Raw genomic sequence first — 15,835 nt, forward strand, 5'->3', positions numbered from 1 at the left:
TTTTTTAACATGATTATCTTAGCATTTTCTTTTGTATTTGAAAAAGAAGCTATGCGAATCAAATTCACATGTTATTTGTAATCCTAAGTTGATTTTATTAAATACGAAACAAGTTTCAGGATTTTTGACTTGGTGATTTCGAATTTAGTATCGGTTTTTAATTAGCATTAGATTCAAATAACTTTTATTTACCATCAGCTCGGGGACAATAGTGCTACTACATAATTATTCGTCTATGCGCTAATAATAGTATATATTAAGACTCTGTATAGTTTAATTTAAGTATTTGTTCATATTATTGATTGACTTGCAATCGAGAGATCTAATTATGTGTAATTCTGTATGAACGGAAGATAATTTCTTGACCGCTGCCCATTGATATCTCAAATCACGCAAACTTTTACGTACTGATTTTATGTACTGATTTTATATTCGGGATTCAGATTCTATTTTACCATATCATGTTTTCTTCCTCATCTCTAACGATTGTACACTATTTAGCCTACGTGAACGAGTACAGAAAATTTGATCGGATTTTTCTCATCTGATTTAAAATCCCACCCAATAATCCAATGGCTCTTGTTGGGAAATTTAGATTATTGATTGTTGTCATCTTGTACCAAAAAAAGTTTAGTAGGAAAAGAGAAAACAATTCACGCATCAAGAGTAAGTACTGTAAGTTCAGTATCGGCGTGGATATTTGGTCTTTTCATTTCTTTCATAGTGAATTGTTTCTCGTTGATTACTTTCGTGTTTATTCGCTAACGGAAAATTAATTTAGAATTTTATCCTCGTTATAAATTTCTCTCCTGGTTCTTTTCTGAGAAAAATGCGTTTCCCCGTCTTTATTTCTGCCTTGACAATGTACCATTGAGAGCAGAGTTAAAATCATGTTCTTATACGTTGAAAATCCAGTTTTCAATTGCATTTTCATTCTTTTTACAACCGTAAAGGCCGTTCTTATTGCAAAACCAAGGTTAAAACAGCAGCAATACGAATCAAGCAAATCGAACATCAAGCAGGCTATGTTTTTGTCCATCATAAATGGCAGTATGAGTTCAAAGGGAAAACAACTTTCGAGAATAACCTGGGATTCAGACAAGTTACACTTAAATATCAACAATGTGTTTTTTGTTCGCAAAGCCGGGGTAAAATCACACATGTGTGTGTTTCTCCTACACGAAGGTTTATTCTGGTCAAGCACTGGACCGAGTTGTGTTTCAAAACTTTCTGCGAATTCAGCATTGTACTGTAAACCACGCAGCATGTCTGTGATTCGATGTATTTAACTTTTTTTTTTCTTAAATGATCAAATTAGCTGAAGAAAAAGACACAACGGCACGTTTCAGGTCCCAAACCACTGAACCGAAAAACCGCTGTTTGACTGTAGGATATTTAGTTTTGCAAGTAAGGTGTAAGTGGCCGTGGCCTTATTCAGGGCAGTTCAGGCCTGCTCCCATACAGTCAGTATTCTGTATGGCTCCACCTTAGCAATAAGCATCAATAAGTCTATACAACAAACACACAGCTGAATACATCATGATCAATGAAGCCCACCAGCTTTCTGTGCGAAACTTCAACTTCACACAAAAGGACAGCTTCACCGCAATGCACACGTGTAAAAATCGCCGTACAGTACGTCAAGCAGTTTTTACACATTTGAAATAGTGAAGCAAACTATGCACTGCCTTCAAAAACATTCAACATGTACACATTTAGCTTCAATGTCCTGCATTCAATGCGCACGACTGTTAATTAACCTTTTTATGTTTCTCTTCTCAAGATATTAAATAGCCGATCATTCTCGGCGTCGCTATATCTGCGCGATGACATATACAGTACTTTACAGATGCACCACAGCAAGCCGAGAGCTGGAGACACAAGACACAACAGCGCTGGATCATGTGATGGGCTACATGTTGCCGAAATTAGTGTACGCAGTTTTTGTGTCTGGCAGTGAACGCTCTTCACGAGTAACATCCCTTAGCGTGAGCTTTCGCCAGTGCTAGGAAGTGTAAGATAGACAGACAGCTGTTTCATTATACCGGGAGCATGAAAATCCACACGTGACGATTTCAAAATCCACGGGTCTTACCTCCGGCTGGTAGTGTCCTCTTTCTTATCCCACTCGTGTCCGCGATTCCTCGCCCCCCGGGTCTGCTCTGCAGGAGAAAGTTGGACCTTTCTGAGATGTTGAAGGGGGGGTGCGATAAAACAAAAAAATGTTTATAGGAGCTGAATTGAGCAGGATTTGTGAAAGTGAATTTAAACTTGACTCACTCCCACCGTCACGTGGTTGAGAAACTGGGAACAGGACCGAAAAAAGTATTGAGCCAGTCTGGACTCTCTGCGAGCAGGATGTTTCCTCACGGACAGCGCTGCGGCTCCACGCTCGCTTTCTGTCCACCGATTTATTTATAACAAAAGTAAATGAAGATTTATGTTCCCTGACGAAACTGGGAAGGTTCTCTCCCAAATAAAATTCTGCCTAGGCTACTCTGGATTAAGTGGTTCTTGAGCTAACAACTAAAAATAAAATCATATTTAGATTGCTAAGAGTCTTTTGTTGTTTTAATTCGATAAACATTAACATTATAATTACACCTCAACCATAGAAAGTAGCGGGATATGTCAGCAGCCGAGTTATTGTCTTGTTTTTTAAAACTACTGAGTTAAAATGGGAAGTTTTTTCAACTGTACTCTGACGTGTTGGCTGTTTATTATAAACACTGAAATGTGTTAATATTTCAACACCTTTTTGTGTGCTTGTGAAATTAACGTGTTTGTTTTATCTGGAGTTGAGTGGTATCCACGTCAATACACGAGTTTCATCGTTTAGAGTTTCACCCATTTAGGTCTGTAGATTATTTTTTGGCAAAAAAAAACAACAAATCGATAAAACATGAGGAAACGAGAAGTGTTTATTTCTAATTCGGTAACACTGTCACTGTAAAACAATACCTGAAGCCACATCATTTCATTTTGGCGGACGCCTGTATCATATTTTTCATCCTAAAACACAAGAACACAATATTCGGCCCGTCTAGCCCGATGCTTTCATAATTACGCTATTTACACAAGGGTTCACTTCGTGTTCTTCAAGTATTAATGTATTGTGCATTGTTATAACACTTCACAAAATCCATCATTTTAAAGGTCAAGCCCTTTTCGAAAAGACGTTAACCAAAACGTACATTTCAGACTTGTACCGAGTTTTGTGAACAGAATAAAGCTCGATCCCTTTTAAGACCTTTTTGTAAGAGGTAAGAAGTCTGTGACGATTTAACGATTTATAATTCCGTGTCTGGTAGAAAGAAATTAAAGTTAAAAAAGTATACAATACAAAACACATGATCTTTCTTACACCTAGATTTGTTCTTTCCTCTTCTCGTTTCCACCTTCCCACACGACCTGTAACGAATGTTTTGAATTGGGTTTACATACTGTACCAAAAGTCTAAATACTTTCGTCATATTTCAAAACTTTAACAATCACACGGAAACCTCGACAGGCGGAAGGAGAGGGTGATTTATAGGGAGCCCGGCGACCCTCTGTGTGTAATGAACTGGGTACAGGAGGAGAGCAGGGTGGAAAGTAAACCAATTAAAAACCGCACTCAGGTAACAACCACCTCAGCCTCTCGCCCCCAACTGGACCTCTGCTGTTTAGATTTCATTGTGCGGGCTGAACAGCTGCTTTCGGCGCCAGCCTTCACCTTTAGAGAACGTCACGTTTCTGGTTTGCGTTCGACGTAAACTAACGTTCCAGAGGCCTGCATGCAAAACACCTTGAGGCTCAATTTATAACAGCGTGATTATTTGACGTCCCGGATTGTATAATAATTTTAAACGTGCACATATACTTAAAAGTATGTATTTTATTTTCATTTTTTTTCATATCAATGGAAGTGTTTGACAGAGAAAAATCCTAAACTCGATAGATTTAAGAAATTACGTAAAACCTTACCTATAGGTTTGCAGAAAGCCTGGATTAGTCCTTTCCGTGAGACATATGTGCTTGTGGATTTGGCCAATTAAAAGTTTACAGTGCAGCCCCTTGCGTTCGCATCACAAAGGAGGAGCCCCCATAAAACAGGGTGTGGATGGGACAGTCCACCGCGATTAAATAGTATTAACCATTTTAAAACGAATAGCGAGAAACAATTAAAATAGATTCAAAGGGTAATAAGAAACTTCTGCTTGAAACAATGACAATTTAACGCTCAACCATAAAAGCAACCCTACAGAATTTGTTTAGAAACTTCTTTAACCACTGATTATAACTCTCAAAATGTGTCAAATGTATTGTTTTGAGCATTTAGAATGTTAAGAAAACCTATGAGTGTTTGATGGTACTCGCACAATGTTAAAATAATGTTTAATCTTTTTTGGGGGGGACGTTTTTAGTGATTTTATTCCTATGTAACACATTTAGCGTTTTTTTTCTTCAAGGCCATGCCAAACCTACCAGAAAAAAAGTGGTTTGCAGATGTTAACATCCTAAAGCAGAGGCTTGCATGGACAGGTCAAATATGATCTTATCCACTGTGTCCTAAAACCCTTGTCTGATCTTTTCCTTCTGGCTTATTTCCAAGTTAAATCTGTGGTACCAGCAAGACCGAGGTCCGGGTGACTGACAGGATTCCAAGCAGGACGAAAGCACAGTGGTCTGTTTACCAGTCATGCTACATCCCTAAGCTCCTTTTCAAAAGTCTTTTCCAGACGCTTTCATGATTCAGTAGGCCCATGTAGGGCAGAAATAGTATAAGCTGTAAAACTGATAGCTGATTTTTTTTTTTGACTCTTTGACAGGAAATATAATTCATGTAGATTTGCAGAAACTATCATCACCATATCTCAATTAGGATTCTGTAGTTGTATCAGTGCAAATAATGATTATACTGCTCTAGGCACAAAAAAGAACTCGCCAAAGGAAGCATATTACTTTTCATTTATGTGTGGGTGTACCTGGACAAATTCAGGATGTGTATACAGTTCACAGCAACAAGTTATTTCCAAGACATTTGCTAAATGCATGTCCTCTTAAAACCAAAATTCAGATTTCAATACAACTGGGGGCAAGAAGGAGGACTTAAGAAGAAAATGAACAGTTTCCACCCTTATCATTCCTGCCAGACAGCTTTTTTTTCCATTTTCAATGAAAGGCATTGCTGTGGTGGAACGTTGAATTATTAAATCTATTTTGTCTGGAAACTGCATCATGAATGTTGCAATTCCATGGTGTGAACAGACTTCAGCTGCATGGAGTTCACATGTGCTGGAACATATCAGTTGGCGAAGCAGGATAAATGCATACTGTAGTTCCTCTGTTCACTCTGTGGATGATATTCCAACACTGCAAGGATGAATGATCCCAGCTTTGACTCATTCTGAGTTGTATGAAAGCCTCATCTTATTTTATACCATTTCCCTGGCACAAACTCATGCCCTTCTATCCCCAGGCTTCACTGTGTGTTAATTCATTACCAGCCTGGGAGGTGCTTGATTTTTAGATCTCTATTGCCATCAGAAGCAGCCACCATTGTGTTGCCTGTCAACGACAATGCCATTTTTGCACACAGATATTTCACAGATATTTAAGAAAGAAAGTACACAAGGTGCAAAAGTGACATGAATTGTTATAGAGTGCTTGGGGAGAAATTCCCCATGATCTGTGTAAAGATTTCTTGTATCATTATTTTACAACAGTAGAATTTTGCTTTACTCTTAATAAAGAAAACAGCTGAGTGAATGCAGAGTTGTGGAAAACACTATATAAAGAAGAACAAATGTGTTCAATCTGTGTTTATATTTTTCACTAGGTATTTGATGATCCAAACTTTGGGATAGTAGGTTTGGACTGGGCTGCACCCTCACAGACTTGTAATGCTTTGTGCTACCTATCTCACATCTTTTCTGTTTTTCTTTTGGAAAAAATGCATTTAGTCTTTGTTACTAATACACATTTTAAAGAATGATGTGCCTATTAATAAAATAAAACATCCAAGTGATCTCAGAATTCTCTTTGATGACTCTTGGGCAGCCCAATCTTCCTACAGCGTCTTCCTCTTCAAATTTGATACTATGCCATAAGCTATGATAAAGGCTTACAGTCTGTATCTAGGCCATAACACAAAGCTGTAGTTGATTGTTTCTTATTTTGTAGAGTGAAAAATTAACATAATTCAATCTAACAAACTGTACATAATTGCAAGCCAGTTTTTTTTTAATTTTCATTCAGCCCCTTGTTTTAAACATAGAGATACAGTTTCACAACCGTTATAACCATCTGTAAAGTTCACACTGTTTCTGTATCACTCTTTGAAGGCATTCCTATTGAACTATCACAATCAGTACTAATACATTTTAAAAAAAGTTGTGTAGGAAAAGACCTGGACCTCCTGGTAGCTTCGCTTTTATCTGCATGTAGCTCAGTCCTTTGATGCTCGGAAGTAAACTCTCCCATTTAATTGGGAAAACCCCCCCCAAAAAAATAAATGTGGATTTTAAACCCACTGATCCCAGAAAATGGATGCTACAAACGTCTGAGCGTATATGTGTGCTTTTTTAAATGATACTCTAAATTATTATGGGCTCTTTCTGTGGTCATGAAATGTTATTCTTTTTATTTTAGTCCAGCAGAGATGCATGTTCATTCTGGAAGTGTCTAGTGGGTCTTACTGTTGTCATCAGCCTGTGATAAATAAAGCTGGTGTAGGGCAATGACACATGTTTTTCCAGGCAATTTAAGTAGAAATGAAAATTTATAGTGTTTTATATCCCATCGAAACCCAAGGAGAAGGTTTCAGTAATTCCCAGCAAGCATATAATAAATTCATTTTTAAAATTTTTGTCCCTCTCCATTGTGTTTCCCTGGACTTGTTCTTTCAGAAACAGTTCTCTAACTCCAGGATTTCACCTCAGCCTTCGCAAGTTTTTTAAATAAACAAAATGGACTGAAAATTAACGGGTGACCTCTGAACTATTCCTCTTTCCCTGGGTCCTCTTATTTTCTCATGTTGGGTCTGTGAGATGCTTAAGCCCGAGCTCAGTTTGCCTTTCTCAGCCCTTGGGCCTAGAGCTCTATCGTTAGGGTGACACTCACTTTTTCAAGAAAATCAGTAAGGTCGGTCCTCAAGGTTGGCACTCCAACAGATAATGTCCTTAATGCGTGGCCAACCTAATTAGACGTTTTTTATTATTTTCTTCACATTGTGTGCATGAAGACATGTACAGTTTTAACACTGATCTACTGTCAATATCAGATGTTTTGAAAGGAAACAACGTACCCAGAGGATAGCTCCGCTGTCAGTCCCCAGAATGACATTCATGATAACACTAGAATATTTATGCTTAAACAGAAACAATAAGGTTCCAATCCATACAGTTAAAAGCATTTACATATCCACACATCAGTGTTTAAGAGAAACTGCACAACAGTTAACTTTGCCATTGTTCAACTATTAGAAGAATTATTTTTATGTAAATATTATGATGTTTACATTATAATTGAAATGCAAGGGGAAAATCAAATGATGAGTAGCATTTCACTATTGCCTTCAAGTGGAAAAAAATATGTTCTGAAAATATTGACTTCTTCTCACCTCTGTTTTCTGCAATAAATGAAACGGGTGATGCAGTTTTCTTTTTAGGAGTGGGAGGGAGGTGTGGGGTGCAGTATTACAATATTTAATAAAATAATTGTATGGCTTTGAAGTTTGCACAAAATTAATTGTTGTGTTTCATCCTGCTGTTACCTGATTTCCCCAAGCAAAACCTGTGGATGTGTTAGGGGATTGTATGTTTTTAGAAAAGCCTGGGTAGTTTAGTCTCAGGCTCTCATGGGCTGAAGAGTCCATTCATCATGACATAAACTGTTAGTCTTTGCTGATCTCCAGTGTTCATCTCGGAGCCACATGTAGGGGTGAGGGAGCAAATGATTTCTCTGGGGTCAGGCATTAAAATCACTCATTGCTGAACTTGAGAGTGTTATTCCTTCTTTAATACTAACATGGACTGTAAAGAAAAGATTGTTGCTTTGCCTTTTTCTCAGACTTCAGTTCACGGCTGATTAATTTATGTCTGTATTTAAAACATGGCTAAGAATTCAGTGCATCTGGACAAAAGCTTTGACAGCAAAATCAGAGTGATTGGGTGCAAAATAGGGGAAAAAAGCTATCATAACGTGGAGCTGAAAGGAAATCTATGCGATAATGGGAAATAAAGGTGTGGTGTTCTTGGATATTTTTCAAAATACAGTATATGCATTCCAATGTTGCTTTGTATTGATCCTGCATATTTACAATTGACAGTGTGTCACTGATTCTGGCACGTCTCTTTTCTCAGGCTGTTTTGCAGCTTCTCAGGATGGGTTTCCCCGCACAAGTGTTCCCTGTTTCAATGTACAAGAAATGATATTGTAAAGAAGTTAGGAAATTCATGTGATCCTCAGAGAATGTTAACATACGTGATGTGTGATTTCCTGCATATCCAGTGATCAATACAGTGAGAATGCAGTGGAATCCCTTTTCAAGGCAAAATGTTGGACTTTATTCAACATTTATATACTGTATGTATTTCTCGGTTTCCTAAGGCAATATCCCCTACTCTGCTGGTATGGTAGAAACACTTGTGTAATGCCATCTTCAGGGTATAATCTTTTATACCTTTTAGGTGTTTGGCACAGTTTGGGTTAGTAAAATGTTGAGTGTTTTAGAAGAAGCGAACAAAAGCATTTAGGCTGAGTACTGTCATGTCATGACAGTCTAATGCAGTAGTTGTCAACAGTACAACAGTTTTTTAAATTCCTCCCATTGGATTTAAGTGAAAACAAGTAATGCCATAAGGACTCAATTCTGGTTAATTTCTAAACTTTTCATCCTATAATAATGCATTTTATACATTATATGCATACAATTGTAAAATGTGGTGTATATACATTATTATTTTATACCTTATTTTATTGTTTTTTTTTTTACTTTAATATGACCAAAGTCTTACTTTAGCATTCAGACCTCTGATGTAGCTCACCTCAACTGGCTTGGGGAAATTAGGTATAAAATGTTCAACTGTTTTGCTGAACTGTGACCTACTTCCTGAACTCGTTGATTCATCTCCGCTATGACTAATAAAGCCTTTATCCTGATACCAGAAAAAAAATTATAAGGAAGCTGTCATTTCAAATAAACGATACTTAGATGATTGTTCCCTTGTCTAGTTTTAATGGCTATTAAAATTTCAGCAACAAGATAAGTGGGCATTGAAGAAAGTCCCAACGTTAACAGTGATTTCTGAAATGTTTGCCATTTTAATGGGTTCTAAATGGTAGTAATTGTACACATGGTCTGATATAAAATCCAAGAGTTCCTCCTGTAAAATATTTTTGATAAACACATTTCAAAGGAATTAATTTTGGTTGCACGGCCTGTTTATTTGTATTAAGCGAGAATGCAGTATATCATCAGATCGTAATAAAGTTTACAGACAAGAGGAGGCCATGCGCCCAATCTTTTGCTAGTCATAAGCTTACCCATCCAAAGCTTTCATCCCGCTGTTTCGTAAAGAAGCCAGGGTAACGGCTTTGACATGACTGGGTAACCTGTTCTGTAATGCCACAACACTGTGGGTAGAAAGGGGCCTTCTGTCCTAGGTTTTAAAAGCATTTCCACCTGTCGCCTGCATCATGCTTCCCTGATCATGCTGAAGAAGTCCAATTATTATCATTCTTCTTCTTCAATAATAATAATCATTATTATTATTATATATAATGATTCTATTAATATAATTATAATATAATTAATATTATTTATCCAAGTAAAAAGGTGAGTTTAAGTTTAGATTGTTTCAAATGTTTCACGTGAGGCCCAGCAACATTGCACAGGATCAAGTGAGACTCCCAGATTCCCGACTCCGGCTGAATCCTGAGTGGGGAAGCCATCCACCATTCCTGCGAAGGTCTCCACGATTTCCATCTGGCATTGGCTGCCCACCAGTAAAATCTGTTTCGTCACTATTTACTGTAGCCTTGAGGAATTTGATGTCAACCAGAGTCTGACGTCACAAAAAGACAAGGGAGAAGTGATGGAGGCAGGATATCAAAGGAGGGAGAATTTTTAATCTACAGTAGATCTGTGGATCATCTACATGGCAATGAAACTGAAGACCGTGTTTTGTGTATTATCTGACCGAGCGGAAACTTATAAATAATTTTTAAAAAGCAACAGGCCCAAGACTGAATGCTACGGCTCATCAGCGCTAACTGGGCTGCTTCGACCCCATGCGTGGGGGATATATGAGGACCAAGGGAATTAAAATTCTGCCTGCCAATAAGATTTGAGCGGAACCGCTTAAAAACAGTACCATAAATAGACAAGAATTTATTGATGGACAAGAACTTATCACCCTAAGGTCTCTCCTATTCTAGACTGAAATTGTTCAGTTCCTTCAGCCTGTCAGTATAAGATATTGCCTTAAGCCCCTAAATGTATCTGGCTGCTCTTCACTGGACTGATTTCAGAGCAGCAAAATCTTGGTAACCAAATTTTTAAATAAGGTCTTACCACAACACGCCATCTCTTTGATTTAAATGATATATTTGTGACTGCATATCCTAATAATTTGTTTGCCTTTTTTGTAGCTTGTCCGCAGTGTCTAGAAGATGTAGCTGACGTGTCAACATATGCACATCTGTCTCGTTGAGTGAAAACACTGAAGACACGAGCCTGTGAGGCTATTGTAACCCAAAGGTCAGGTGCCCTTCGCCAGCTCTGCAGCCACAGGTAAGACAAGCCTGCTTCAAGTCTCGGCAGTATTTCTGTTTGCTTGAGCTTGTATGTCAGAAAGCAGAGAATACTTCATACTGAGCACACTGCTTAAATATTCCTGCAGAGGTCTGCGGAGTTGAACTTCAGAGTGAAAGCCTTGTGTATCAGGCTACATCAGTCCATTAAAGCAAGTAGTAATTTCTATTTCAGGTGTATTTTCTTAAAGGCAGGCACTAAAAAGCTGTAATATATAATTTAAAAAAATGTCAGTATACACGAATGTACATCAGCTACATACATTATAAGGACCTTTATTATAATATATTGTCATGAAATTGTAAAAGGGAATGGTTCTTTTTGAAGAAATGATAAGTGATGTGAGTGACAATGATATATATGATTATATGATAAAGAATATCGCAGTACGAATTAATTTGATTATCTTTGAAGACACGGGCAGTGTACAATACATTTATGAAGTTCTCCCTCACAAGTACGGAGGAGACAGAGCACTGGACAAGCCGCCTGTCCGCTTGTGCAGTTCTTGCTGTGCAGACGGCGGCTTGCAGACTCTCCGGGAGACTGTGGAGCCGTCTGGAGTCTCGCGATGGTGAAAACGTGTCTTTTGAGTTTGCAAAAGAGAATTACCGCGACATCTAGTGGGCAATCACTGTGTGGCGTTTTCTTCATGGTACAGCGCGCAAAGCCGTTTCTCCTGCCGACGCTGGCGGTGTTTTGCTGACTTTTGTCACCAGGAGTCTTGGTATTATCATGCTATTACACGCTATTCTAACAAAAGAATTTAGCATTATCGCGTTTCAAGAAGTGAGGGATTTTATATGCTTTCTAAATTTTAAAGCAATATCAATGATGAAGAGATTGTTTTCTTATACAAATGTTAAGTTTCGTTCGACACCAGTGTGCATGCGTTTTGTACCGTGTACAGGCTGTACGTGTCCCTTTGTATAGATTGCCCTATCAAATGTACATCAAGTTGTATAGAAAACCTAAAACAGCTGCTGGAATTATGAATTCGTACTTTCTGTAAAGTTCACAGTTCATTTCAGTAATAACAACGCTCTCCCAGAGCGTCCTTCTCTCCTTGTGTATTTACAGTAAATGACTGAGGTGTGTACAATAACCCTGTTCAGCCTGAGTAAAGGCGTGGCTCGTAGGCAGTGGGCGTATTCCTGTGACGGCCCGAAGACACATGGCTAGTCTGCTGCTGGACACGTACCTAATGAGCGAAGTTCTTATGAGTGCCGGTTAAAAAACGTTAATGAAGTCATCAAGTCTGAGTGCGAATTTCCTGCTCAAGGCTTGTTCTCCTACTGCCGTGAGAGCGTCTGAGGGTCCTTGCCTGTCGCTCTCCAGAAGGGGGCGCTGTCTCTCTGCCGAGGAATCGCTGGGAAAAAGAAATGTTTTCAGTCCCTCTATAACCTGAGAGTGGTTTGGCTATCACAACGCTACGTCTGCCTGCTAGCACATCTCAAACTCATCCGGACCCAGGTTGAGGAACACATACAGGGATTGTAACAGGGGCAAGGCGTAGTTCACTGTGTAATTAAACATTGTTGAACGTGTCGCCGCTTGCTGTTTTCCTGGTGGCCCTTGCTCACGTTCTCATATGTACGGTTTCATACTTGCTCTGCGTTTTCTAGGAATATAAATTATTCATTTCCCTTCTGCTCCCACTTGCCCGCTGTGCTGTTTCCTCCGCGTTTGATGCACAACCGCCGACTGCTAGAAGTAAACTAAAGGGCATCGGTACATTTCCCTGCATTGTAGGCGAAACAAACATCAGGAGTGAAAGACTTGGGGGGAGGATAAACAAAACACATTTTGCGCCACGGAACTATGAGCGGGATCAAAACGCACACTATGACTCGTGTTGTACAGGTGAATCGGTGTGAGTGTGAGAGGCGGCCGGCGCGCCCAGCCGGGCTCTGCTCTCGGACCGGGGAAGGACGACCGAGTCTGCGACCCCCTGATAACGCCGCGTCTGCAGGCTGCGCTGCGCCGGGCGCTTTCTCAACGACACAGTTCAATCGCGGAAAAGGCTTTATCGTGCGATGAGAACAAAACTGAAAAGAAGGGATACATCTCTAGGTTGTTGTTTTTTTGCTGCGATTTTCAGATAATAACTTGTCGACCACACAGCCCACCGCTGTTTTTAAATGCCACTTGTAAAGGAATATTGAATTCTGTTATTGGGGTTTCATAACTGTGTGTAACATGAATTTCATACGCCACACCTTCCACGTGTACATTCGTTAAAAACGCTCGGCCTGACCCGTGTTCTCCGCAATTCATAAAGTGAAAACTCTAGTTTTGGACCTTGTGATCGATCTACTCGGTACTGTTCGTTGAATGTGTAAAATCTTCTGTAGGGAAATTCCTAGCGGCCCATAATACCCCTCAAGTACCCTGTAAATTGCATTTCCCTTACAATATGTTGTGCAACAGATAAAATAATCTAGTTTATAATATCAGCTTTCAGAGTGGAGATGGGGAATCCATTGAGAAATTAGTGGCGAAATTCCGAGTGTCTTTTCACGTGTCAACGTGTGCCTTTGATGCCCCGATGTACAAGCTTACAGACTCCAGTTCCCTGCCTTAAGTAGTCGAAGCAAATTGACCCGGCCTTTATACCCCTGTACAATTACCAATCATTAGTTACTATCTGTGCGGCAGCCATTGGAGCCTATTGATCACTCATTGACTGATTGTTTTAGACAAACAGTTTTTTCCCTCTGTGAGAGTGCGAGGTCCAGCAGCTCGCTCTGTTAATTGGAGATAACAGGCGGCCACAATGGCCCCTTAATAAAAAATGAGATTTGTGATTAGCGGAGGGGGGAGAGGGAGAGGAGAAAAGAAAAGAGCCCAGAAGAGGGCTCTCTAATTAGGAGCCGCAGCTCTCGGGATCTCCCTCAGCCTTTGTGAGCGGGTGTGGGGAGGCTGTGTGGCCGGCAGTCAGGCGACAGGCGCCGGTTCCTGGACAAAGGATGTCTGCTGCCGGAGTGGCTAGGCGTCCCAGCGCCCATCCTCCCCTCATTTCCCAGCCGCGGGCCTTAACCCTTTCGCCGTGACACGGGCTGCGTCTCCCCGCGCTTCGCCTCCCAGACAGGCGTGCTCTCTCTCTCCTCCCGACACCGGGGGGCTCGGAATAAAACGCCCGACTTGCGTGTAAACACTGAAAGGAAGGACGGACCACTGTCCTCACTGAGAAACTAGGGAAAGAAAGACCCCCCCCCCCCCCCTTTTAAAGCGAGTAAAGTAGAATCCTTGTGTTGATTCTGTGATTTACTCAGGGCGGGCAGGTGTTAATAGCCAGTAATTGTTGGAACTGTACTAGATTATTGTTTTGTTTTGTTTTGTTTTGTTTTGTTTTTATCCGTTTCTCTGTTGCTGTACGTGTAAAGCATAGTGCATTTCAAAGCAAGGACAAAATCAGATAAAGAAACAATGCTCGTTAAGATGTAACAGACCACGATGATTACAGGGAACGTTTGGTAAAATCTCAGCTCAGTTGTTGTGGAAGATATTTTGAAAGCAACAGCACGTTTCTACACTCAGTGTTTGTAGTTGTCTTTATCTTCTTTTGGTTTGTGAAATGGATTAAAACGTTTCAGATGAATCCCAACTTTTATCCGGGTCTGCTTTCAAACTAGGAGTGACTTCAGCAGTCTGGATTTCCCTCGGGAATTCAAGAAAATGAATATTAATCCGATATATTAATAAGTAGCCCACATTAACCACTTCATTAACTTGTTATATTTATAAGAGCAGAATAATGTTTGAAAATCGGAAGAAGCCATTCAGACCCAAAAAGCTCGCTTGGCTTTTAGCAGCTGATGGACAACATTTTAGCGTAATGCCTTCTAAAGATAATTATGTTTCTACAAATAATTGTGGTTGTACATTATAAGATAGAGTTCCCTACAATATTCTGATTTTTAAACCCATTATTCATCTCTCTGTAATGTACATTAAAGACCGTAATTATGCAGTATTAAGTCCATGCGTAAATATATCCCAAACTGGCCTAATGTCCGCCATCCCATGCTGGGCTTTTCAAGCACAGTATAATTTCTCCGTTTTCAAAGTTCTACGTTTATCCACTCAAACAGTTAAACTCTCCGTGTGCCATAGAAAGTGCAAAGGAAACGTGTTATTGAAATACTTTGAAAGGGGGGCGGCAGAACTTCCGTATTAAACACAACCGATCTATAAATATCCTCAAATTACTATTCTCTTTCTATATATAACTAAATACAGACAATGCCGGCCTACGGCGAATAGGAAACTCAGATTAAAACATTAATCACTAATAGTTCCAAAATAGAATCTCCGGTTCAGGACAGTTAACAGAGCAGACAGGCTGCGAGGCGACACTTCACGTACCTTATGCTGAAAAGTCAATTTCCGCAGGTTGTGTTTAAAAAAATAAAGAGTAACAAAAACTTCTGCTGATTATTTAAAAAAAAGTGATGTTTTCGTTACCTTTCAAAGCTGGCCTACGGACTGACATTTCCTATTGACATTCAAACCATCTTGTACAGTACTTCCCAGACCCACGGAATAAATTATCCCCAGATCAAAGTATTCTGCCCAGTGTGTTCTGAGATGGTTTTAAAACGTGTTGCTCCTAAAACTGCTTTTAAATAAACCCATGCGCTTAGCTCTTTTGTCACTTTATCTTAAACGCAGAAAAAGGACAGTGAATTCTGGAGTTCTCACGGGGTCTATCGCAATTTGGCATGACTGGAGTGCCGGACTATTCTTTCACTGAGAACTGTAGATAGTAACAGGTGGGCAGTAACTCGTGTGACCGGCTGGCGCACAGATACGTCTGGTCCCTCGTCCTGGGCGATCGAGTCGGCCAGCGTCACCTACAACAGTAGGACCATTTCTAAAATAACAAACCTGCGGCCTGACACTCATTTTAACAAACGGAAAAGTTTAAAACGGAAAACATTTCACAAAGCTTCTGCGTTGCTGGATTTTTCAAGTACCGAAAAAAGTTAGATACTACAAACAGTTTTATTATTTTCTTTTTAGTGTTTCACAATG

The 15,835-nt window shown here is 39.7% G+C and overlaps 2 protein-coding genes across 8 annotated transcripts in view; one reads left to right on the top strand and one right to left on the bottom strand.

Annotated features, from left to right (window-relative positions):
- Positions 1-2,165, bottom strand: part of tbx4 (T-box transcription factor 4) — a 30,333-nt gene extending 28,168 nt beyond the window's left edge. The window contains exon 1 of the mRNA XM_015367383.2: positions 2,096-2,165. The gene's annotated coding sequence lies outside the window, so the exon portion shown is untranslated. The remainder of the gene's footprint in view (positions 1-2,095) is intronic.
- The window catches only part of brip1 (BRCA1 interacting helicase 1), a 173,471-nt gene that overhangs the window by 107,692 nt on the left and 49,944 nt on the right, over positions 1-15,835 (top strand). For 6 of the 7 annotated variants that reach the window (XR_011183724.1, XR_011183725.1, XR_011183726.1 and 3 more), the window contains exon 30: positions 10,636-10,777. The gene's annotated coding sequence lies outside the window, so the exon portion shown is untranslated. Of the gene's footprint in view, positions 1-4,594; positions 4,667-10,635; positions 10,778-15,835 lie in introns of all 7 variants that reach the window. The other variant, XR_011183723.1, reaches the window with a different exon arrangement.

The sequence above is a fragment of the Lepisosteus oculatus genome, chromosome 26 (assembly GCF_040954835.1).
Source record: "Lepisosteus oculatus isolate fLepOcu1 chromosome 26, fLepOcu1.hap2, whole genome shotgun sequence".
Lineage (NCBI taxonomy): Eukaryota > Metazoa > Chordata > Actinopteri > Semionotiformes > Lepisosteidae > Lepisosteus > Lepisosteus oculatus.